The 25,435-nt window shown below is 45.4% G+C and overlaps 1 protein-coding gene across 1 annotated transcript in view; it reads right to left on the bottom strand.

Moving 5' to 3' along the window:
- Dgki (diacylglycerol kinase iota) overlaps positions 1-25,435 on the bottom strand; it is a 301,404-nt gene that overhangs the window by 258,531 nt on the left and 17,438 nt on the right. The window lies entirely within an intron of this gene.

Below are 25,435 nucleotides of genomic sequence, written 5' to 3' on the forward strand. Positions count from 1 at the left end.
AGCATTGCAAATAGGGCTTGTAATATAAGCCAAGCCCTTTACTCGGCCACATCGTTTTTCAGTGGTGCAGCTGAACAACAAAAACATTGCCCTCAAGATTTTCTAACTTTTCTACACTTTTTATTAAAAAATTTCCTTTGCACCGTTGAGGGACAAGAGGCAACCTTCTTACTTATGTCTTATAGGAATCAAGCATTCCATCCTTACTATCATCAGAGGCTAAATTTCAAAGACTGGCTGCTTTAAGTTTCTGTTCTAGACACAAATCTTTGCTGTGCTATTTGGGTCTCTACCCATGTCTTCAGGAGGGCGATTACAAGTCTGGCTTCACACCCAGGAAACAACAACAACAATAAAGAGCAACAAAGACAGCAGGAGGCGCTGGTAAGACTATAGGTCTTGCTCTGTTCTCATGGGCACTTCACAGATGATAACTCGCTTAACTCTTGCAGCCCTATGAAGTAGAGACAGCCCCACCCCTGCTTCACAGATGAGAAAACCCACACACATTGAGTGACCTGTCCAAGGCCTGCCAATGAGGCCACAGCATACCCAATCTGTCTGGCTCCTAAGTATCATAAAATGTAGCCTTGATAACCTTGGAAATGTATAAATTCACAGTGTGAAGCTTGTCAGGGTCTAGCTTGTCTCCAACAATTTAAAACCCAAATGTGGTGCAAATAGAGAGATGACTGAGTGTTATTCCTGCCAGCATCACCTGGAGGCGCTGCTAGGGATACACATGGCCTCTATACAAGGTCAGGCCCAATGGAAGAGCTGCCTTCATGATTCTGTTGAGTGGTAGTAACCAAGGCGACAGGAAATGCACTATGTTATGTGTAAAGATCTTAGACACTCTAAATACTGTAAATATTTACTTTACCCAACAGGTCATCTTTAAACCAGTGTTCCCTTCCCCAAGATGATGAACTGGAATCAAGTCATTAACACAGCACTTGACGGGTTAGTTGTTATTCTTCATGTTAAGACATGGTTGTTTTTGAACTCAGTACAAAGATAGATAAATAGATGATAGATAGATAGATAGATAGATAGATAGATAGATAGATAGATAGATAGACAGATGATAGATAGATAGATAGATAGATAGATAGATAGATAGATAGATAGATAATTTTAAAACTAAATATTATTACCTGAGACCACAAATATATTCTGAGCACGGAAACTCACAATAACAGGAGACTCCAAAGAACCCAGGTGGGTAAGGCTGGGCATCCCTGTACATCTGGAAAGTATCATTGTAGATTGATGGTAACCTGTGTCTGCTGAACGGCTTGCTGAGGAAGGACAGTGAAGCCAAGTGGAGCAGGCAGGTCAGAAACTCACCCAACACTGCTGCTGTGGAGAAAGGGCCCTGTAGGGATGGATTGCAGGCAGCCCTGGGGATGCTGGGAGAGGCAGATGGAAAGAAATGATGGGACCATAGGAGATGGTCCCATCATTCAACAACACTGGACACGAGCCTTTGTAGACAGCAGTGACAACTGTGTCACCAGCTACCACTAAATGCACAAAATAGTACAGCAATGATTGTGGACGCTAAGCGTGTGACCCCCTCTTGGCTTTGATCTTCCTAATATGAGGTAGAACAATAAGTATGTTTGGCAATTAATTGATTGTTCCAGTATCAAAGAATAAGGGAAACCAAGACACCTAAGGATGTTGTTGAAAGTGTCTTGTTCTAGAACCAAAAACAGAAGGAGGAATAGGGAGGGAGGGGAGGAAGAGGAGGAGAAATACACACAGCCGCTGAGAGGAAGGATACAAAACAGTAGTAGCAGCAATCATAGCCGAAGCAATGGTAGGTAGTCACAAAAACAGCAGCACCAGTAACCAAATTTGACTGCAAATTTTTATAACTAGATTGCTCATAAGCAAATAGCCGCTGCTCCCTCCTCCCTATGGCTACCCTGGTCAGATCTCTGCAAGAGCAGCACCTGCAGGAAGTGCGTGTGATATTTCAGTCAGATTGCTAATGAGAGTTACCAGGAAGCTAAGGAAACTGGAGTTGATCCTTGTCCATGTGCCCCACCCCAGCCCACCATCCTTAACAGATTACACGTGCCAGGCATCGCTACTCAAGATGGGCTAACCTTTATGGAGTCATGATCTCACAGAGCCTGGAAGGCATCTTCTCTCTCAGTGACTCCTACCTCCTTCTGTGCCCTGCTGTCCTCTTGGTGGTGACGTGACGTTCTTATCTGTTTGCAGATAGACTACATCCTCTTATCTCTACGTACTACATGTTGTGTTCTTGTCTTCTCTCTTAAGTGCTATTCCGACTGTGCCTGTCGATCACCTGGTCATTAGTCTACCTCTCAGGAAAAGAGATTCATCTGCACACATGATAAGGAGATGGGAGGAATAATTACCCCTTTAACGAGAGAATGTGCTTCTCGGAAACCTCTCCTCTATACAGCTACTTGCCACACGATGCACTGCTAAGCCCATGCACTTTCCTGAGTTCCAAAAATGTTTCTTTACTTTCTGTCTTTTTCAGATCCTGTCCAGAAATACATACATGCTTTCTCTAATACTCTGGGTTTTCTTTCTCTAAATCCCACACTACTTCCCCCACGCAGCTGCTTGCTGACCTCCTCTGCAAAGCAGGCTGGTTTTCTTCCACCTAAAAGGCATGGTTTCCTCTCTTCCTATCCATCTCCCTCCTCCCGGCGGTTGCCACGGTTTACAGTTGGCTTGTCCTACGGTTTTCCCATAGATTCTAATAAAACTGTCCTCCAGCTTTCTTTCAATTCCATTTCTACTTTTTATTTTATTTTAATGAGGCTAATTCAATGCTCATACAAAGAAAGCCTGACTTTTCCCCAGCAGTATGTGGAGGTTAGGAAGGAAGAGCCCTGAATGGACTCAGGAAATCGTGTGTACTCACTGAAACCAGGGCCCACACTTCCTCCTCTCCTTGCTTTTCATGTCACAATGCTGTATCAAAATCATGTCTAGGACAAGGAATCTGGTTTATGTTGGGAGGCCCTGCTGGTCAGAGGTTGCAGTCTACCGTGACCTGGCAGCTCTGTCTCCAGGCTAGGCATCATGGAGGACTCCTTCCCAGTGGAGGGCTTCCTGCTCTCTCTCTCTCTCTCTCTCTCTCTCTCTCTCTCTCTCTCTCTCTCTCTCTCTCTCTCTCACACTTTATTTGGAGAATGCCTCTAGGCCTGGATACCTAGCTTATCTCTAGTGTGACCCTTGACACAGTTCCCTGCAGAGGCTTTTCCCATGCCTCCCATATGATAATTAGACATTATGCTAGAAGCTCTATGATAAACCAGGCTTCTACATAGGTAGCTAGGGCTAGTACTAGGAGCTTTATGATAGGAACGTGATGTTTAATGCAAATCAGGTGTTGCCCCAGCTACTGGACCCATCCTTTGAATCTCCCCACACTCTGGAATAATTTGAGCTGTCTCCCCAAGGCCATTTCCACCCTATTCACAGGCCACACGGAGCTCTCTGTCGCCACTTCTGCCCCTTTGTCCTGGCAGACTGGTGGTCAGCAGACCAGGAGGTCAAAGGAAACCTCACAGCTGACAAGAGTATAAGAGCCACGGGGCTAATATATATCCTCTCCCAGCTTTCTGGGTTATGCAAATGCACTAATATCATTCATCTCAATTAATTCAAGCATGAAAGTCTACGGATGACAACACACAACTTAAAGTGCTGTAAGTCCTAAAGCTAATCTTATTTAAATCGTATAGAGTTTTTAAAGACCTTCTTAAAATGTATTGCATACTTCTGGGTCTTTTGATGCAGAATACCCAAGCCACAGTCTGAACGCCCATTCATGACCGCTGCCACATGCGTCATACGACCAAGACGAATCAGCCCATTTGCCTTGTTCTCTGACCAGAGCTCCTTAAACCACGGCTCCTGGCACAGCTAGCTTCCTAACTGACAGCTCCCGAACAGCTTGTAGTCTGTAAAATCAGGTAGTTGATGTTTCCAGCCCTGGTGGTTGCTCTTCATTATCGTCTTGATGGGATTTAGGATGAGCCCGGGAGATGCACCACTGGGGCGTGTCTGTGAGGATGTCTACAGAAAGATCAACCGATGTGGGATCAACAATGCGCAGCACCTTCCTTAGACAGCATGGGGCAAGGGCAGAGTTGCTCGCTTGCCTGCCTGTACCTTTTCCTTCCAGAATGCACGTTACCTGAGTTGCTGCCACCATCCTCTTTTGACTTCAGATTCCGGCTTCTTTAACCTGCTTATGTAGACAGCACAGTGATTCTCCAGGAATTTCTAGGTCTCTGCATTGGGAACTGTGCAGCCATCGGGTAGAACATCCATCTAGGCAACCAGGGTCATACTACCTACCCCATGATGTGAGCCGATCTAATAAGTCTCCTTCCTTAATATACATACGAGACAAGACAAGAATATCCAGTGTATACACATGCACACACATGCATGGACACACATACACACACAATCTATTGGTGCTGTTCCTCTAGAGAACCCTGCCTGAAACAATAATCATATACAAAGTGAAGTCAGTAAGTTCTCACTGACAGCCAAGGTCTCTTTCCACAGCGGTAAGAACATGGTGTTATTTCCTCCACTGGCAGAAGCTGTTTCAGAGAACCCAATATGTTCACTGGTAACTTCTTGGTTTATGTGTTAGACTTTTTCAGACCCAATATCTGAGATAAACAGCTTAAAGCAGAAAAATTTTACATTGCTCCATGGCTTCAGAGATTCCATCCCATGGTCCCATTTCAGGGGCTTTTGTGGAGGCAGTACATCATGGCGGGGAGACTTGGTGGGACACCGCTGCTTACTTAACAGCAAGCAGAAAGCAGAGAGTGGAGGAGACAGGATGTACCCTTTAAAGGCACCACCCCTAAAACCTACTCCCGCCAGCTCAGCTCCTTTTGATTGCTGGCAGTGCGCCCCACCCCACTTTCCAGCTATCACCTGGCCCCATGGCTCCTCAGTGGGCCAGCGGTTTCCTAGATTCCTGTAACATCTGCCTCAGTTCCAGCAAGTGTTAGGCCTGCTCTCTGCTAAAAGGAGAAATTCATCTACCTGCTAACAGGCCACTGGGCAAGCACTCAGTCTAACTGCTTCTCAGAGGCAGCTCTGCCTGAGAAGTGAGCACTCAGCGCACGAACCGCAGGCAGAGTACTTCACATCCAGCCCGCGACAGTTTACACATCAGAAGGCTGGTGTTTGGATTGACGAAGCTCATTTGACACAGCCGGATAGCAAGCTTCTGGGCAAACACAGCTCAAAATGCAGAATTCTCGCTCAGTTATGCTGAACTTCTTTGTTTGAAGGCTTACCCCAAACACAGGACCACAGTTTGAATCTGAATTACACTCCACAGGCTCGTGTGTTGAATACTTGGCCTCCAGTTTATGGCGCTGTGGAATATTTCCAAGGTAGGAGCTGGCTGTTAGAACCGAATCAATAGGGTCAGGCCTCTGACCCCACCTCTGGCTAGTCTGTTCTCTCTGGTTCCTGGTCTGTCACCGTGTAAACAGCCACCGACAACAACGACTCCGGCCACTGCAGACTGAGACACTTCACTGATGGACTGAATACTTCCTGAAACTTTGAACCAAATCCAACCTTTCCTCTCATTTCTGGTCAGATACTTTTGCCACAGCAACACAAAACAATCAGCACACCGGGAAACACAGCAACAGTACACAGCACACGGGAACCTAGCTGTGCTCCGAGCACAGCCACATCCCCCTGCCCCCCACAGAAGTCTTATTGAAGCCGGTATTTCTTCCACTGTGAGAAATGGTGAACTGGATGAAAGATAAATAGTCAAAAGCATAGAAATGGTTATGACTTTTAATATTGGGGTCCATCTGATACTGAATCTAGCACAAAAAATAGGAATTAAAAACTCAAGATTGTCTGAGACACTGGCCACATTTTTAAATTCAAATGATAAAGAATGTATTGATTTGTTCTGCTCGGGGAATTTAAAGGCTCTCTTTACTGGCTGCTCTAGACATCAAGTAGAGTAACCTCCATGCTCTTAGTAAAGGTTTCCTGATTCTGTCCTTGTTGGTATTCAAATTACGCCCAGTAACCCGCCCGTGTGTGGTGGTAGTGGCTGAAGGATGACAACCCGAGTATGACAACAATTATACGGCTTATATCCCACTGTATGGGATATAAGGAAGCTTTGTTCTGATAAAAAAAACGTGATCGGTGCTTACATAAGCAACAGGACCCCAGCACGCTGTGCTTTAGGGTAGGGGGCATGGCAGAATGACTAGATGGGAAGAAGCATTTCAAGTACTGGGTTGACACTCTATCCATTCCCATGCAGTGAGTGCCGATGCCACTCAAGGTTGGGACAGAGCCTCGCCAAAGGACAGCTCTCGTCAAGTCAGGAGTAAAGCTGCCTGAACCCCTGCAGTTGATCCCCATCAGTTTCTCAGTTTCTTGGCCTTTCTGGATTAGAAACTGAGGGAGGGTGGAGAACCAGACGAGGAAGAAAGAGCAAGCCAGCCAAAGGGCAAAAGAGGTTCCCATGCCCACCCAGAGGACCCTGAAGCCTAGCAGTGGCAGCCCTGTGCGAGGGTGGAGAGGACTCACAGTCCCCTGAGGCTGGCCTGGTTCTCTTTTCCTCTCTTTAGGATGTCAGGAATATGGTACCCTTTAGGGGAAATCTACGGATCTGGGCAACATAAACAGAACTTTGCTGCTGTACAATTCAAGGTGAATGAAAACAAGAGTTCTCTGATCTATTTTAAAGTCTAATTAGAAGAAATGACAAGCAGACTTGGCAAGTCATGTTTCTCTGGGAACCTGGGATGCGATCTGGGAAAAATGAAGGCTGGCGTTATCTGAAAGCCTTGGCTATGTGGCTTCAGAGCCCAAGCTAAACTTCCACCATTGCTCCTTTTTACTTACACAACACAGGACATTTTTAGACAAGCCAGGAGGGTGGTCAGCTGGACTGGTCACCAATCACCAAAGGGAATGGTTTGGATAACAAAAGCTGTCAAATAAGAAGAGGGAAGGGCTCAGAGACTGACTCTCTGAGAAGGACCTAAAGGAGATGCTGGAGTCTGGATTTCAGCCTTAATAGATGAAGACATTTGGAAACTCTGGTAGGGGAAGATCTCAAGTCTTGTTGTTTGGGAGGCACTGCTGTCTCCTAACAGGAGAAGCAGCCAGCTTTGGTGTGTCTGCTGGGTACAGTTATCGGGCTCACAGGGGTCCATTTTTGTGTGTTATCAGTTAAGAGGTTTGGTGGCTGGGTGGGAAGTGGGGGCAAAAGCAACCCAAGTAGAGGATCAGCAAAAGGGAAGAAAAGCTCAGATGTATGACGATGTAGGGATATCTGAGGAGTGGCCAGGGTGCCAGCGCTGAATAGCAGAATACACTCAGTGATATAAGTACCAATGGCAACCAAACTGTATGGGGTCATTCAGATTATAGTTAAAATATTGTCCTTAATTCTTAATGAGAAAGTCACTGGGAATGTGGTGATGAGTTGGAATAGGTGATTGGGGCCTGGTCTAGAGTGCTATGAATGGAAGAGAAAAACAAGCTAGAGGGGCAAGTGTGACTGTATTTGTCAGCTTTCTGTTACTGCGACAGATCCGTGAGCTAACCAGCTTCATGAAGGACAAGGTTTCTGTCCGACTCATGACTTCAGACTTTTCAGTCCTCAAGCCTTTGGCCTCACTGCTTGGGACCCTGCAGTATCATAGCTGCTATGTGTGGTGGTGGGGGCTTCTGGGGAACAGAAAGAGAAGATACAGAGGCGCCAGAAGTCTTCAAAGCTAAGTCCCCAGAGACTCACCCCCCCTTCCATTAGAACCATCTCCCAAAGGTCACACCACCTCCAGCAAAGCCATGGGCTGGGGTCCAAGCCTTTAACATGAGCTTTAGGGGGAAGCTACAGCAGTAATGAAGAATATAACAATAATGGCTCTTTTCAGTCCACCCCATGCCCCACCAAAGTCGACTCTGACCTCTCATGCTTTCATTGTTTTCCAGTAGAACACTGGGCAGTCCAGGATGGCCTCAACCCACGCTTTGATCAACTTTGCTAGGAAGTTTGCCTGGTTGACTGCACATTTAACAGTTTCCTCCTGGGCTGTGGCTTGGAGCACTGCAATAAAACCCATTTCATATGCACTTCCTGCCCCGTGTTTTGTTCGGAGGAACAACGGCCGAAGCATCCTGTTCATAAAGCGTTTATGTGCTGAGTAGCCTCAGGTACACTAAGTCAGGAGGCCACCTGAGCTGAAAATAGAAGTGCAAACTGCACAGCCTCCAGAGACACACAGAAAGAAGAGAATCACCTTCCGGATATTGGACCTATATGAAGAGCACCGTTCCCATGGCAGCGCATATGCTTCATAGTAAAGGAAAATCTCAAATCTTAGAGCAGAGAGCCAAGGAGGGCAGTGGTTCTGTGGGCTGACTGTGAGACTAGAGAGGAGATACTTTTCTTCCTCCTGGGAAGCAACCAACCCAGGAAGCAATTTGATAAGGACTAGGTTCCAAGAACTGTGTAGATTCCAAGCTGGAGCAGGTGGTTGGCGAGACAGAGTGGCACCCCATCCTGTCTTCAGCACTCGGTGTCCGAAAAAGCTACTATCAGAACATGGAGAGTGTGGAGGATGGGGAAACAGAGATGGGAATCTCAACAGCTGACTCTTGTATTACGATTCTCACTCTTTGAAGAACAATTTAGGAGTGATTTGTGTCAGTAGTGAAAGAGTGGTAAATACAGTCACACAATGCAGAACATTTTTTGGTCAATAACAGACCATATATACATATGTGTGTGTGTGTGTGTGTGTATCATGTGATGTGCCATGCACCTATAGTAGGTTATACCACATACTTTGGATAAGCACATTCTTTGATGTTTATGCAATGATGAATTTGCCTAATAATTCGCTTTTTTCAGAGCACGTCCCCGTCATTAATCAGGACAAGACCGTAGTGCAGGGTTTCTCTGGTGAACTTTAATAAAAAGTGACCACATGAACCCCAGTTATTACCCTTGTGGCGAAACTCAGTCAGATGACTACTGTGTACCACTGTCCTAAAAGCCCCTACCTAAAATTTAGGTCTAGTTATTGAGACATGAGACAAACAAAGACTCGCCGGTGTTCCTTGTGAGACGTGTGGAGAACGGCCCCATGACCGTGCACCAGCTGTCCCGGCTGAACAAAGTGGCGCCAACAGAGATGGAGACGGCTGAAAGGGACGCTGTAGTTTTCTGCTCTGACTTCACTGACTGGCCCTAGATTGCTGCCTTTCCTACTCCTTCTACCTCCTCTCACACCGGCACAACTCAAGGAAAGAGATTTCAGCCCGTGAACTCAAGTCCTCTAAGAGTAGAGTTGTATTTACATTTCTTCTTCCTACCCCTCCTCTTACCCAAGGATGTCTCATGTCCTATAGCCGGTTACTGGTCATCTCTGGATATTGTTGCTCTCTGTTCTTGCTTCTTCCCAACAGCCTTGGATCTATCTATCTTTCCTTTCTTTTTCCATATTTGCTCCTCTATGCTTCACAAAAGATCTTATTTTACACAGCAATGTGGACAGTCACTAATTTAAACTTTGGCAAATGCCAACTTTTACTGTGTTCTGGCTCTGTCATCATTGGTTCTGTGGCTTTTCTGTTACAGTTGTATGCTCTATTGAAAGTTATTTGTATTATAGAACAAGGCTGCCATATAACTTATGAATGAATCGATGATATATGCACAAAATGGTGTGAGAACATGCACACATACACAGACACCAGTATATAGGACTGATAGAGCCCCCCACGTATATTAATTTAATTAAACACATTAATTTAAGATATATTGATGGTATCTGCACATGTATTATAAAACTCATAAGTCACTGGAGTTAATGGAAAATGGTGTCCTGAGGTCATCTCAATGGTTCTCTCATTTTCCAGGGTAATAACTGGTCATGGACATAGCAGATATTTGAGGCTTAATACCAATTAGAAGTTACAGAACTTAACCCTCAGTCCTTGCAGCTATGAAGCACCATTTATGCCATTTGCCTTGTTTCATGGTCCCATTATCACCTTACTTTGTACAAAGAGAATTATTTTTTAAAGTTCACAAGCAAATGATTCTAATCACTATTTAGAGGTATTTGTTCTAATATAAATTATCATGACATGGTCAAGAAACCATGTCAAATTGTGGCAAAGAAGCTACCCCTGAACTGTTTTCAACACTCTAAGCTATGAGTGACATAATAAAGGCAGGGTCTTCCAAACGATCTAGTCCAGGAAGATCCGCCTTAAAGTCATGGGCCACCTCACTCTGTTATCAGCAACTGGCAATGCTGTTTATTCTTTTTTTTTGGTATTTATTTTTTTTAATTAATTAATTTATTTATTAAAGATTTCTGTCTCTTCCCCACCGTCACCTCCCCTTTCCCTCCCCCTCCCCCAATCAAGTCCCCCTCCCTCGTCAGCCCAAAAAGCAATCAGGGTTCTCTGCCCTGTGGGAAGTCCAAGGACCACCCACCTCCATCCAGGTCTAGTAAGGTGAGCATCCACGAAACTGCCTAGGCTCCCACGAAACCAATAGGTCCAGTAGAATCAAAAACCCGTTGAAAGGCAACCCACTGACTGGGAGAAAATCTTCACCAACCCCGCAAATGCTGCTTTTTCTAAATCACATACTTGCCCATATCACTTCCAGAGACAGAGGTTTATTGGAAGCCTAGCAGTATGATATATGCACTATAAATACAGCCCCCTTTCAGTCACTTTAAAGGTAAGGGACAAAGACCCTGTGGGATTAGGCAGCTGGCCCAAGGAGGACTAGGTAAGGATGGATCCTAGGTTCGCTTCCTGCCACTGTGTTAGAATTCAGTTCTTATTTTCTTTGCCAGTGGTCAATTGGGGAATCAAGAGAGATCAGGATAGATATATAAGATCTGATAAAATTGGTTTATTTACTCTGCTGTTTAGGGGTGAACTAACAGCATCCATACTGTGACCATCTATAAGACAACGACAGAAAGCAATCTCCAATACCCAAGAAAATTAAGCAAAATGATTTTCAGTAGGCAGAGCCCTGACCAAACAGGGCAGTAGTGAGTGTGGGATCTCTCTCTCTCTCAAGAGCCTTAAAGATAAAGCAGAAATTCAGACATCCCAGCATGTACATGTGGTGGCATTTACATGTCAGACTGACCTAGGGACAAGCGTCTGTGTGTGCATGTCTTCCAACCATCACATCTCTGAGTCATTCATTCCTTCTCTGAAAACTTGCTGGGTGATTATCAACGAAAGCACTTGTTCTCAGTGCTGGAGAACCCAGAACACAAACACAAAATTCACAAGCAAAATGGAGGTTACAGTCTAGCAGTGGAGACACACGGATGAATGACATCAAGTATTTGTTTAAATATTAGGGAAAGGTGAGGAGAATAGCGAAGGAGCTGTGCCCAAGGACAGCATGACTTTGGCAGGGCTGGTTATTTCACCACATAAGAACTTGTCCTCGGTTTTCCTCAATGACACAAACACAGCTGGCGACTTTAAGTCACTACAAGCCTATTATACTATGGGTACAGTGTCTCAGGGCTACTCTAGGTATATTTAGGGGCTCACAGTCTTGAACCATACCATTCAAGGAGGAATGACTGTAGTGATTCCTCTTATAGAATATTCATGGTTTTAACACAAGGCTGTTATGTAGACATTATCTTGTATAATTCTTAAGGGAAAAATAAGAAGTTCGTTGTATGTGATCCATACTGTCCAGACGTGAAACTCAGGCCTAAAGAAGTTGAAAACAATAACAAATATTCTATTACTCAAAGCCTAGATTCAAAGCCAGGTCATTCAATTCCAAAATTCACCACCTCAACAGCGCCCTCCTCCTGGTAAATCAAGGTATCAAGGCATGCTTTTCCATTTCCTGATGCTTTAAAATAATTTCCATCCTGGTCTAAGAGGCAGGGGCGACAACAGCAAAATGTTGCTATGAAACAGAGATAAGGGACTGGGGATACAGTTCAGTGGGTAAAGTGACTGATGTACACATCTGAAAATCAGAGTTCAGTTCCCCAGGGCCCACATAAAAGCCAGGAGTGGCGGTGCATGCCTCCCCCAGCACTGCCCAGAAGACAAGCTGGGATCTCACTGGTCAGCCAGTATAGTCAAAACAGCAAGCTTCAGGCTCAATAGGAGACTTGGTCTCAAAAACTACAGTGGGAGCTAAATGAGCACTAGAGGGAGTCACCCAGTGTTGACCTCTGGGCTTCCACACATGCTATTGTGACCATGCGCTCACAAGCACACAAGCGGATTCCTCCCATACACACACAGACACAACAACTTTGGAAGCTGCTAACCATTTTCAGTAACAGCAGAATCAGATGATATGCCAAAATTGAGTGTCTTGGAGCAATAAGAATGTTTCAATTATTTTATTTAATATTCAGACATGTATATAATATGTTTGGATCAAATCCACCCTTGATTTCCTCCCCTTCAACTCCTCCTCTCTCACACCATCTTTCCCTCCCAATTTCATGGGATCTCTCTCTTTTCTAAAAACATCCAGCGAATCCACTTAGCACTGACAGTAAGTGCACAGTGGAGGACCATCTAGTGGAGCCTGGGTAGCCTCTCCAGGGTCATTTCCCTGAAAAAATGGACTCCATTTCCCCTGCCACCACCCCAGCAGCCATCACGTGCCAACAGCAGATAAATAGGGGTGGGACTTCCTGAGCCCCTCCCCCACCCATGCTGGGCATTTGGCTGGCTCGATTTTGTACAAGCATTGTTCATGCAGTCCCACCCACTGTGAATTCACATGCAACTGGGCTGCTGTTCCCCCAAAATGCTGTCTTGCTTCAGGCATCTACTTCCTCTGTCCCTTACGATTTTTCTGCCCCTTCTTCAAAATGATCCCTGAGCTTTGGTAGGAGGGTGGATGACATAGACATCCCATTACAGCTGAGCACGCCACGGTTTTTATTCTCCGTTGACAAGCTGTGGATTTCTGTGTTAATCACCATCCAAGTTGAACCCATGCCTGAAACTGTTAACTGAGGGAAAATGGTGCCTAGCTAGAGCATAGGCCTTCGTGTTATTATTCCGTTAAATGACATAGTAACAAACAGCCCCCTCAGTTTCTGTCTTCCTACCCACAGGTTGGCACATCTCTCCACCTTCATCAGAGAAGTTTCTTTTCGTAGTAGATGGTGATAATACAGAGACCCACAACCAGTCAACATGCAGAGAGTAAGAATATTGTTTACAATCTACTGTTTTGGGCCATTGGCGTGAAGAAACTCTGGAAAGGGTAACAGCAGCTCTGTGCACCTGGCTATCACCTGTGTGACACGCAAACCCAACACTGAGTTGGAGACAAGTTATCTTTATCATTGAGGAACAGGATTATATAATAGCAAACAATAACAGAACTGATTCATATACATGCACCCCAACATACAAACACAAACATAGCCTCAATCTAAAATTGTCACTGCAGAAGAGACAATTATTCAGGCTCAAGGTACACACACACACACACACACACACACACACACACACACACACATGCACACATGTGCATGTGCTTCTGCTTCAATATAAAAATTTAATATAAAGGTAAAATAGCCGCACAAACCTACAAGAAGAACAAGTTTCAAAGCTGTGAGTATGCTTAGGATGTGATTTTGACTTTTACCTTTCAGTGCACGAAAATTTCCTGGTATGACCATCCTGCAGGTTAATTGTTAATGATCAGACACGGGCATGAGTCCTGGGAAAACTACAAAGCATCATGGGATTATCTCCCAAGTCATTCTCTATAGAACACTGAGATTCCAGGAGACGCCGGCAGGCATTCTGAGGGGCTGGCCAAGGGTCCCCCAATCTTCCCTCCACTCAGAGAAGCCGCAGCTTTGAGGTTCCTAACACTGATATATGTACTAAAGGTATTTAGCATTGTATAAACAGGGTTGCTTATGCAAATAACATCCTCTGTTAGTTTTGCATGTGACTTTAGTGCTCTCTAGAATATGATTTGGAAGTGAAATAGGCTGAGCAAGTGGACAATGGGGCTCCTTATCCAGATCACCTAAGTGACTAAATCTTAATGTCCCCCAGACTTCACATCCTGCCTCTCCTGTGTGAAACCGGCTGAACGGCAGTACACATGGGGAGTATTCTGTACAGACAGCAATTATAGCGCCCATGGCGATAGCTGTGGCAGTAACAATGGTTCACAGCCGCTGTGAAAGGACCACCCCTGTGCTATTCCAAACACACAAACAGATGATCTCATTGAAATGCCCAGCCACTGTCCACCAGACACACAAAGGACAATGCCACTTCCACTCACGGCAGACTCCACTTCCTTTCCCCCCACACTTCCCCCGCCAAAGGAAATCAGCAGCCGAGAGTCTGTCTATGAAAATCTCTTTGTAAACCATTGTTGCTACTGGCTCTGCTTTCCCTGAATCATCTTGATTCATTAGACCCTCAGCATCCTGATAGAGGAGCAGCCTCTGGCAGGCAGCAGCCTTGGCAGTCCCTGGATGAGTTGGCTTCAGGCTGGCACCCAAACAACCCTGGAAGCTGGCTTTGCCTCCTGGACGCTCCCGCCACACAAACACATGGCTCCTTCTGACAGCTTGCACCCACTGCAGCCGAGCTGCCTGCCATCTGGGGGTGGCTCATTAATCTGCCATGCTGGACAACCCAACCTTTGTGTGGAGGTCCCAGAGCAGAGCACAAGCAGGTGAGGCTTGGTTCGCTCCTAGTATAGCATGGGAGCTCAGTGCAAACACCCGCCAGCCTGAATACATAACTGGAAGGAAAGTCTCCAGCTGTGCATGCTGGGCTATGAGTTTATCATTGTTCTTAGTGGTACCATACATACATACATAACAATATAGCAGGAGCTCTCTTCTTCTTGAGATGAAAGAGGCGGGACTGGGATCATGGTCATTGGTGTGTGTGTGTGTGTGTGTGTGTGTGTGTGTGTGTGTGTGTGTGCACGTTTAGAGGCCAAGTTGAACCTCAGGTATCATTCCTCAGAAGCCATCCATCCTGGTTTTTGAGCCTGAGATCTTGCACTAGGACCCAGAGCTCACTGATTAGGAGAGAATGGCAGGACGACAACCTGGAGAAACCTGTCTGTTTCTACCTTCCCTTTGCTAAGACTACAAGGGCATCCACCACATGAGTTCTAGGGATCAAACTCAGGTCCTCCTTCTTACAAGGTCAGCCCTCTACCAACTGAGATATCATCCCAGACTCCTCATTGTATATTTTAAGCAGCAGAAAGAGAAACTTTTCCTTTACAGATGCCAGATGGTGGCTGCCCTTGTAGTCTTCTTCCAATTCCATTCCAAGAACCCAAGGCCATCCCTGTGGACAGATGTCATAGAACCCCATGACTAGAGTAATGAGGCCTCTGACACTCCCCAAGACACACTGTGAGACATGTCCCATAAAGGGATACTGACATTTGCTGCACATGTTTGAGCCCAGTGGAAAGACAAAGACCACACAGAAACAAAATGAAGGTGTTGCAGCCCCAGGAGGATTCATACTAAAATTTAGACCTTGCTAAAACCAAAGTCTGACAAAATGCCCGACTATTGTTGACTCCAAGTCAATGGCACTGAACTAGGAGTAAGAACAGAAGGGGAAGACAGAGAGTATGGCCATTGGCTAACTCGCCCGCTCATTTCATGATTCTGACGCTAGAGGCAGTCATCAAAGAGGAGGCCAAGACTCAGGGAAGCCAAGCAGGTCTTGGGTTTTCACCCAGTTCTTTTGGCACATAGATCTGTGTATCCCAATCTCTTAGCCAATCTCCTGTCACACAGCCTCCCAAGGGCAACCCATTAGCTTTCCCAGGAAGACTATGCTTGTCAAGTTATAAGGAACAATGAAAATGGCTGCGAGCGAAGGTCAGGTGTCACGAGGCTTAGCGCTTTTCACCCTATCTTACACATAAGGAAAGAATGAAGGAAGAAAACAGCACCCATCAGCCGCCCCACAAAAACAAGGTGACAGAAGCAGGCCTAAAAATAGACACGATATATCTGGTAGGAGCGTTCTGAAGTCTGCCAGCTTTCTTTCCTTCTCACTCAACCTACGTGCACTCAGTCACCTACCCATCCACCTACTCCTCCTCGCAGCTCACACCGACCTGCTTTCTCCAAAAGCGCATCCCCTCCACCTAGATCCTCAAGACTGCTCTGCTGTCTTTCTTGGAGAGTGTCTGTGAGCCTGTGTGCTAGGGGAGGCGTCTGTCTAGCTAGACAAGCTAACGCAACTCACAGGACAGCTGGAGTGTTCAGTTCTGAGCAGTGCCCTCGGTGCCAAAAGCTGGGTGACAAAGATACACAAACGTTTGCTCTCAAAGTCACCAAGGTCAGAGTACAAAAATCAAGGCATCGTCACAGGCGAAGGCGCTGCTGAAGAGGAAGCTCCTGTGCCTCTCCCAGAGCTTCTGAGAGCAGCTTCTTGGCCCCCTTGTCCTTGGCTCGTACCTGCATCAGTCCAGCCTCTGCCTCCATTGTCAGATCGTCCCCTCCGTGTGTGTTCTTCTCATAAGGATACTCTTCACCTAGAGTTAGTGTGTACCCTCCCCTAGTGTGACCTTATCCTAAAGGACTGCCATCTAGTTTCACATGGTTGTCAAGTAAGGTTTCATCAAAGAGTTCTGGTCACTGTGACACCAGTATACCTCTCATGAGTATACAGTGGAAGGTGTAACCATCTGCCAGGTGCCAAAGGCAGTCTCCCTGACTGGTTCTGACCTCTGTGAAGTTCATGAGAGGCTCTCTACTCTGACAGGACACAACCTGCCAAGATGATCTTGCTACTTTATTCCATGCACGGAAGACTCTCACAAGGCAGATCTGTCTTGGGAATTTTAACTCTAAAAACAAAAGTAAAAATTGAAATGTCAGAGGTGACTAGATAGTTCACTGTATCTGTTACCTTCTGCTTGTGTGATACAATGTCACCACCAAAGGAGATTGACAGAGGAAAGGGTTTCTTGGCACTTACAGTCCCAGGAAGAGTCCGTAGTGGCAGTGGAGGCATGGGCAGAGAGCTGAGCACTCACCACATACATTGAGCAGAGAAAGTGAACCAGACATGGGGAAAGACTGTCCTTGGACTTCCCACAAGGCAGGGAACCCGGACTGCTCTTCGGGATGATGAGGGAGAAGGACTTGATTGGGGGAGGGGGAGGGATATGGGAGGCGGTGGAGGGGAGGAGGCAGAAATCTTTAATAAATAAATAAATAAAGACTGTCCTTGGTGAACACTTAACTCCTGCAAGGCTCCAAGTCCTAAAAGTCTCATAAAACTTCCCAAACATCGCCACCAACTGGGGACTCAGTGTTAAAACACATGAGCTTATGTAGAACATTAATAATTCAAACTGTGAGCATTCCACCCTCGTCTTTGGCTGGCTCTTGGACATACCCTAATGCAACATGTATTTAGTCTAACTCAAAAGTCCTAATTGTCAAAAGCCTATTGCCACTGTTCTTGAGGTCTCAGTAGTCCTAATTGTCTGCTATGTTCAGCAAGACCGGTTTTAACCCAGGCTTTTTCAGATCCAGGCCAGCTGGCCTTGGTGAGTTCCCGATAGAATATCCCCATTGTCTCAGTGTGTGGGTGCACCCCTCGGGGTCCTGAGTTCCTTGCTTGTGCTCTCTCTCCTTCTGCTCCTGATTTGGACCTTATTTCAGTCCGGTGCTCCAATGTGGGTCTCTGTCTCTGTCTCCTTTCATCGCCTGATGAAGGTACCCTGGTTTTGTGGGAGCCTAGGCAGTTTGGATGCTCACCTTACTAGACCTGGATGGAGGTGGGTGGCCCTTGGACTTCCCACAGGGCAGGGAACCCTGATTGCTCTTTGGGCTGACGAGGGAGGGGGACTTGATTGGGGGAGGGGGAGGGAAAGGGGAGGCGGCAGGGGGGAAGAGACAGAAATCTTTAATAAATAAATAAATAAATAAATAAATAAATAAATAAATAAAGTCCTAATTGTCTTTAACAGTCTCTCAATACTATTTGAAAATCAAAAGTCTCTTTTGAACCTAAAGGCAATCTTTCATTGTTAACTTCCCTGTTATACATGTCAGCTTGACACAAGCTCGAGTTATCTGAAGGAGGGAACCTCAGCTGAGAAAATGCCTCCATAAGATCCAGCTGTAAACTAGCCTATAAGGCATTCTCTTAATTAGTGACTGATTGTGGGTGGTGTCACCCTGGGGCTGGCGGTCCTGGGTTCTATAAGAAAGCAGACTGAGCGAGCCATGGGGAGCAAGCTGGTAAGCAGCGCCCTCCATGGCCTCTGCATCAGCTCCTGACTCCAGGTTCTTCCCATCTGAGTTCCTGTCCTGACTTCCTTTGATGATGAAAGCAATATGGAAGTGTGAGCCCAATAAACCCTTTCCTCCCCAACTTATTTTTAGGTCATGGTGTTTCATCACAACAGCAGAAACCCAAGACACCCATATAAAAAATTACATACACCCAACATATAAAAGCACAGAATATACACTTTCATCCAGAAGGAAGGAATGTGAGCATAAGAAGAACCAAAGGAAACCTAAAACCTAGCAGGGCAAACATCAAATCCTGTAGCTCCATGTCCAGGATCAGGGGCTTTATTAGCAAAGAGCTTAAATAGCTCCTCCCCTTCAGCTTTGCTGCCTACAACATACACCTCCCTCAAGCGGGTTATACTCCTTGTGTGTGGTTCTCCTGGGCATATGTCTCACAGATCTGGCATTTCCCACATCTTGGATTTCCACTGCAGCCCAGGCTTTACCTTCCCAGCTTCATGCAACAGCTGCTCACAGCTCCCTGCAGGGATTCTAACCCTGCCTGGTATTACCCAGCTTCAGTGGCTCTCTGAAACCACAGAGGAAGAATTCACGACCCTCTCACTCTGGCACCTCTCGTGCCTCAAAAGCAAGTGTGACACGGAAGGCACTGCCAAGTTTGGCTGCCGACTTGGGAAGAACTCTTGCTCCCTTGGCTCATATTTATAGGAGCTTTGTAATGCTTTCTAGATATGGGAAACTCAGGCCTTTTCCTTTCCCACATGGAAGGTTAGACGGTGAGTCTTTCCCTGGGGGAACCTTTCCTAGTTCAACGCAGAGTAGGAGGCTTTTCTTTAATGGCATTAACCTCCTCAACAATGACAATCTTTTCTTCACCACACGACATGGTTGGAACCTTTTCTTCCGAGGCCTTTCGCCTTCTCTTCTAAGATCTGCGCATTTCATTTCCGCCCTACTTGCTGGTTTTTATTGTAGACCTGCATAAGACTAATAATAATAACCATGCTAAAGATTCCATCTGATGCTGTCCCAAAATTTCTTCCACCAAAGAAGCTGGTCCACTACTTTTCATTTAGCCTCATGCAAGTTCTTAGGATACAGGCAGAAGGCAAATGGATTCTTTGCTAAAGCATCCTGTGGGTGGCCTTCAGCCCAGTTGCTCATAAAATCCTTCTTTCCTTCTGAAACTTCCAACCCAGGTCTCCACAATCCATACTACTCCTAGCACTACAGTCTTCCAGGCTTCTGTTAGGATAAACTGTTGAGTTCTGCTTACAATTTTCTAGTCCAATGTTTTCCACATTCCTCAAAACAAACAAACAAGAAAGAAAGAAAGCAAACAACAACAAAAAGCAAAATCAAGTTCTCAAGAACAACACCCCTGTTTCTGTATTAGTTACATTTTTGTAGCTGTAATAAGTTACCACAGCCAAAGGCAACTTAAGATAGAGTTTATTTTGACTTATGCTTACAGATGACTAGATGTCCGTAATAGTGAGGGAGGCACGGTAGCAGGAGCAGGCAGCTGAGAGATCACAGGAAGCAGAGAGCAAACTGAAGGTAGATCGAGGCTATAACCTTTTTTTTAATTTTTATTTATTTATTAAAGATTTCTGATTCTTCCCCGCCACTGCCTCCCATTTCCCTCCCCCTCCCCCAATCAAGTCCCCCTCCCTCGTTAGCCCAAAGAGCAATCAAGTTTCCTTGCCCTGTGGGAAGTCCAAGGACCACCCACCTCCATCCAGGCCTAGTAAGGTGAGCATCCAAACTGCTTAGGCTCCCACAAAGCCATTTCGTGCAGTAGGAACAAAAACCCATTGCCATTGTTCTTGAGTTCTCAGTAGTCCTCATTGTCCACTATGTTCAACGAGTCCGGTTTTATCCCAGGCTTTTTCAGATCCAGGCCAGCTGGCCTTGGTGAGTTCCCGATAGAACATCCCCATTGTCTCTGTGTGTGGGTGCACCCCTCGGGGTCCTGAGTTCTTTGCTCGTGCTCTCTCTCCTTCTGCTCCTGATTTGGACCTTGAGATTTCTGTCTGGTGCTCCAATGTGGGTCTCTATCTCTGTCTCCTTTCATCGCCTGATTTTAAAGCCTCATGCAACACACTTCCTCCAGCCAGGCTGCACTACCTGAACCTCCCCCAAACAGTGCCACCAACTGGAGACTAAGTATTCAAGCATAGGAGCCTCTGGGGGACATTTATTGTTTAACTACAACACTCATCCACAACTGAGAATCCCTAATGCAACTCTGTAATAGTTCTTCAGATGTACAAAGACAAATATGGTAACAAAAAACTAGTGAAATAATGGTCAAAGTTCAGTCAGTTCACTAGCCTAAAGCAGCCCACTGGAGTTCTCTCCTCCCACACACTACCTCTTTCTGCTTGCCCAGCGCCACAGGTTCAAGGCTGCTGTTTAAGTCCGCAGATGGATATATATGTCTCTTTTGAGTCTGAAATTAGGTGTGCACTAGCATGTTCTCCATAGATGGCTAGAACAGAGCTAAGATCATCTGGGGACACATGGCTGTACATCTTTGCATACCATCACCGCAATGATAGAATACTTGCTATTCCAGTTCCCACTGAACAATGGCATTGCCACAGTAGCAGCTAACTAGTTTGCATTCCCAACACTCGTGAAATTCCGTGGTACTGGATCCTCAACGTACACACAGCAAGAGAATCAATGAATGCAGAAAGACTATAAAGCAAATTTCATCTGGCATGGGAAGACGGTTGACTTAACACAAAGGCTCACAACCTGAGGTTGATCTAAAGAACCTACATGATGGAAGGGTAAGATGGATTCCCACAGGTTTCTCTCTGGTTTCATGCCAGCATGCTACATAGCCTAGCCTCCCCGAAATTAATTAATTAACTAATTAATGTCATTAGATTTTTTTTAAATAAATATCACCAAACTAGAGTGAAACTGTACTTCAGGTTATTCTCCTGGCAATCACACAGAGAGATTTTGGCTCCAATTTCATTCTCTGTATATTACGTTCTCTTAAACAAGGAAGGAAAGAAGGAAGACAGGAAGGTAAGATTACTGATTTGGGAAATCTGATTACTTGGGAATAACTTTAATCCCATTAAATGTTGGCACAGATTCTACAGTACTGAATGTTGCCACCCGAGATCCACAAGAAAATGTGACTCAGTACTGAGGATCCAAAGCAAACACTTCCCTGAGAGTCCCCAGTCACCCGCAGTGGCTGCCTTGCCTGCCACATTCGCCAGCAGCAGTCAGAAGCATCAGTCTACACAGCAGCAGGCAGCCCTGCCCTTGCAGTACATCCTGGGTTTCATTTATTCATTGAGACAGAGTCACATGTAGCCCAGGATGGCCCTCAAACTAATTATACCATTAAGGACAATCGTGAATTTCTGATTCTCCTGCATCCCACTCCCAAATGCTGAGTTTACATGCCTGCACTATCATGCCTGGATTTAAGTTTAGCAGTGCTGGGAATTAAATGTGAGCTTCATGCATGCTAGGCAAGCATTCATCAGTTGACCTACATCCCCAGCCCCAGCTTTTGTTTTAAATAGATGACCCAATGTCTGTGTAAATTAGGGTGACCATCTCAGTATCCCTGATACAGCTCTTATTAAGCCTCTGGCCTCTAGCGCCACTGGCGTCAGCAGCCCATGTTCACCTTTAAATTTGCCTTGGTTTAGACAACACAGTATGTGGTCACGCTTTGTGCGTTCTCTGACCTTTATAGCATGCTCCCTGTTTTGGTTCAGAATCATGGAGGCATAGCCAAGCCCATCTGTCCTTTACACCCTGCCTATTCCTTCTGACGACAAACACCTTCGGTGTGCTCACACACCATGACGGCTGCCTTGCTCTAATGATTTCCTTCTGCCTCTTAATTTTCTCGTGTTCTTCTTTCTCTCTAAAAATGTCTCTCTCCTCAAGCCCCCTCACACATAATGAGCACAATTTCCATGTCTGTGAAACAGCCTCCGTCCACATCTAGCCACAGGGATTTCTTTGTCAACCTCATGTGATAAAAAAAAGGTGAGGTGGGAAGGGTCTGTCTTCAGAGAAGGGTTCCTTCCTCTCCCACAAAGCCATTCTATTTTGACTGAAGTCAGCTGGTAGTACCTGGCTACAATAACGCCGACTGGTCGCCATTCTTCAAAGATGGCATAAAAGTAGAAGCATAAATCTAATACATAATCTATATGTGTATGCTGTTTCACAAAAATGTATTCACTTCTATGGAAGTTGCAAGCAGAGCATCTTCCTTGTCTGAAGTCTTCTGGAAGCAGGCACCCATCACCTCTCTCCAGCATCCTTGCAAGATAGTCATCTACAGCACACCTAAACATACATATCCTTAGAGCGACTTCTCCAGGAGCCTAAGTACCCTAATGAACAAGTCTGTGCTACAGACTCTTAGACTTAGGTTTGGGTACCACCCACACCACAGTATCTAAGGTGCTTCTTGAAAATCACTTGCTTAAAAGTCCTGCTCCAGACAGAGCTGAGTCAGCACTTGGAGCAGGGAGGCGAATAGTAAAATTGCTCACAAGTGCCTCAGGGGGACTGTATGCTCACTGGAGGGTCATAACCGCTGTTAGAGACACTGGGTATGAATCTGGAGTTCTACTCTGTCTTCCTTATGGATGGAAAGTCACTTCCCTTTAATTCAAAGCAGCTCTTTAAATAACAGTAGGCCTTTTTCTACACATTCCCTTCTTAATTGTTGTTTTCTTTATCAAAAAGCTCTATACCCTGGACCAACTAGGTCACTCTCCTGCTGATCTTCCATCGCATTCCAATGTCTCCCAATCGCGGCATTCAGCATGGTCATACATCACACTCTGAACTGGGTGGAGAGCTAGAAGGTCCCGAATGCCTCTGCCGCACACTGCCAGCTATGCGCTGATGATTCATTCACATTCCTACCAAGTGGTCATGTGACTAGCCATCTCCAGCCTAAACCAGCCATGGGAGGGCTCATGGCTTTATCAGCCTTGGTTAATTAAAGAGGCCCATGAGGCTGACTCCCTCCTCAGGGCTGCTTTGTTTCTATGTCTCCTACATAGACTGGCAACATATTTCCTTTGGTGTGTTGTCTGTTTCTGTTCTATTTCCGACTTCAATTCATATGGCAGTCCTATGCCAAGTGCATCCCGCCTGTGCACTGCACCAAATTCTCACACAGCATTTCCCCACTTCGCAGGGGAGGAGACTCCACTTAGTAGCAGTAAGGACCTTGCCGTGAGGAAACACATGGGGCATTTCCCATCTCCTCATTTGTTTGTGACTTGGCTTAAGCAACATCTTTTCGGAAGATAGCTCTTCATCTTGCTGACATTTTTTAAATGGGGTTGAGAGGGCTAAGTGCCTGTAGTAAGGTCAAAGATGGAGGTGAAAGGGCACAGAGTTCTCACAGCCCCACCCTGGATCGCCTGCTAGCGTCCTCCTTACTCGCCTTGTGTTTCTCCTGGCCTAGAGGTCCTGGTGGCCAAGCAATGATGGATAGAAACGCTCACTGTGCACAGAGAGGAGGAACAGGATGGAGGTGGGTGTGATGGCTCACCTGTAATTGCCACACTAGGGCAACTGGGGCAGAAGGATCTCAGCACCAGCTACCCAGTCAGTTCCAGATCAGCCTGCCCTACCTAGGGGCATGCTGGGAAAAGGAGGTGCCTGTCATTAATTAATATATTTGTCAAGAGAAGTGTGGCAAGCAGCTGTCCCGAAATGAGTGCCCAGAAAAGGACCAAGGGGAGCAGTCTGGAGAGGGGCAGGACTAGGTAATGAGCCAGTCCACCTGTTGCATCCATAGAGCGCATGTGCAATGCAAAGCTCGCCTTCCTTTCTTCCATTTCATATTATCTGCTATCCCAAGACCAATGTTTATACAATTATCTAAGACCTTCATGTTAATTCATTATTTATGGCATTTTAGTCCAAACAGCTGAGCTTCTCGCAGATTTGGTTAATTTAATCAAACCCCATGCAATTATACTTTAATTAAAACTACATATGCATAAAGTTGAAATGCTGATATTTAAATCAATCGAATTCACAACAAGATTTTAGAAAAAATGCAAACGATTAATTACAGATCCAAATTAGAAACAAAATTAAAAGCAATTTAATCCTCCTTTCTTTTTCTGTCTAGAAGGTAGCCATGACCCAAAGGTCATGAATCCTCAATGTCACACAGAGGTTGGAAACACGGAGACTCAAATCCAAGTCTTCAGATCCATAGCCTGCTCATTGGAGCCATTCCAGGGCCTTTTGTTGTTCCCTATGTCCATTAAACACACTTGACTTCCATTAAAAAAGCAGCACAGTTTTTCTAAACAATTATCTACTAATAAGGGGACCAAAGCTGCCACGGTGTTGGAGAAAGTGTTGGTTTTTGAGACTTGGCAGTTTTAGCAACCCAGAAGCCCTCAGGCTCCTTTCTCTTCTAGAAGCTCTTATAGAAGCTCAGTCTTCTTTGCTACAGAAACATGTTCACATATTATTTGATTGCCCTACATTTTCCTCAGACCATTTTCATGCATAATAAAAATATAATAAAAATCCTCTATATGTTATGACATCATTTTCTTAAATTGGAAGGAAGTCTTCTCTTCTTTGTTCTTTACTATTCCAAGTTTTCTGTCACTCTAATTTTGGGTTAATTTTTAAAATGTAGGCAAAAATTAATTCTACTTTCTCAACATTAAACTTTCAGTTGCTCCATGACTTACTGTATGGTCACTGATCTTTCTTCATGGTTTATTTTCTTTTTTTCGTGATTGGGAATCAAACCTAGGGCTTTATACATGCTCAGCAAATATTCTACTACTTTGCTATATCTTCTGTCTTTTTATAATTTAATGTTTAATTGTAATTATTACCTTGGCACAATCTGGAACAGAGAAGAGAGTATCTCAATAAGGGATTGTCTAGGTCAGGCTAGCTGGTGGGCATTGTCTATGGGGTTGTCTTAATGACTTTAACTGAGGCAGGAAGACCCAGCCCACTGTGGGTGGCACCATTCCCTAAGCAGGCAATCCTGGACAATACAAGTGTAGAAAGGGGACTAAGAACAAATA

This window comes from Alexandromys fortis, unplaced genomic scaffold (genome assembly GCF_014885135.2).
Source record: "Alexandromys fortis isolate MF-2015 unplaced genomic scaffold, M_Fortis_MF-2015_v1.1 scaffold_57, whole genome shotgun sequence".
Taxonomy (NCBI): Eukaryota; Metazoa; Chordata; class Mammalia; order Rodentia; family Cricetidae; genus Alexandromys; species Alexandromys fortis.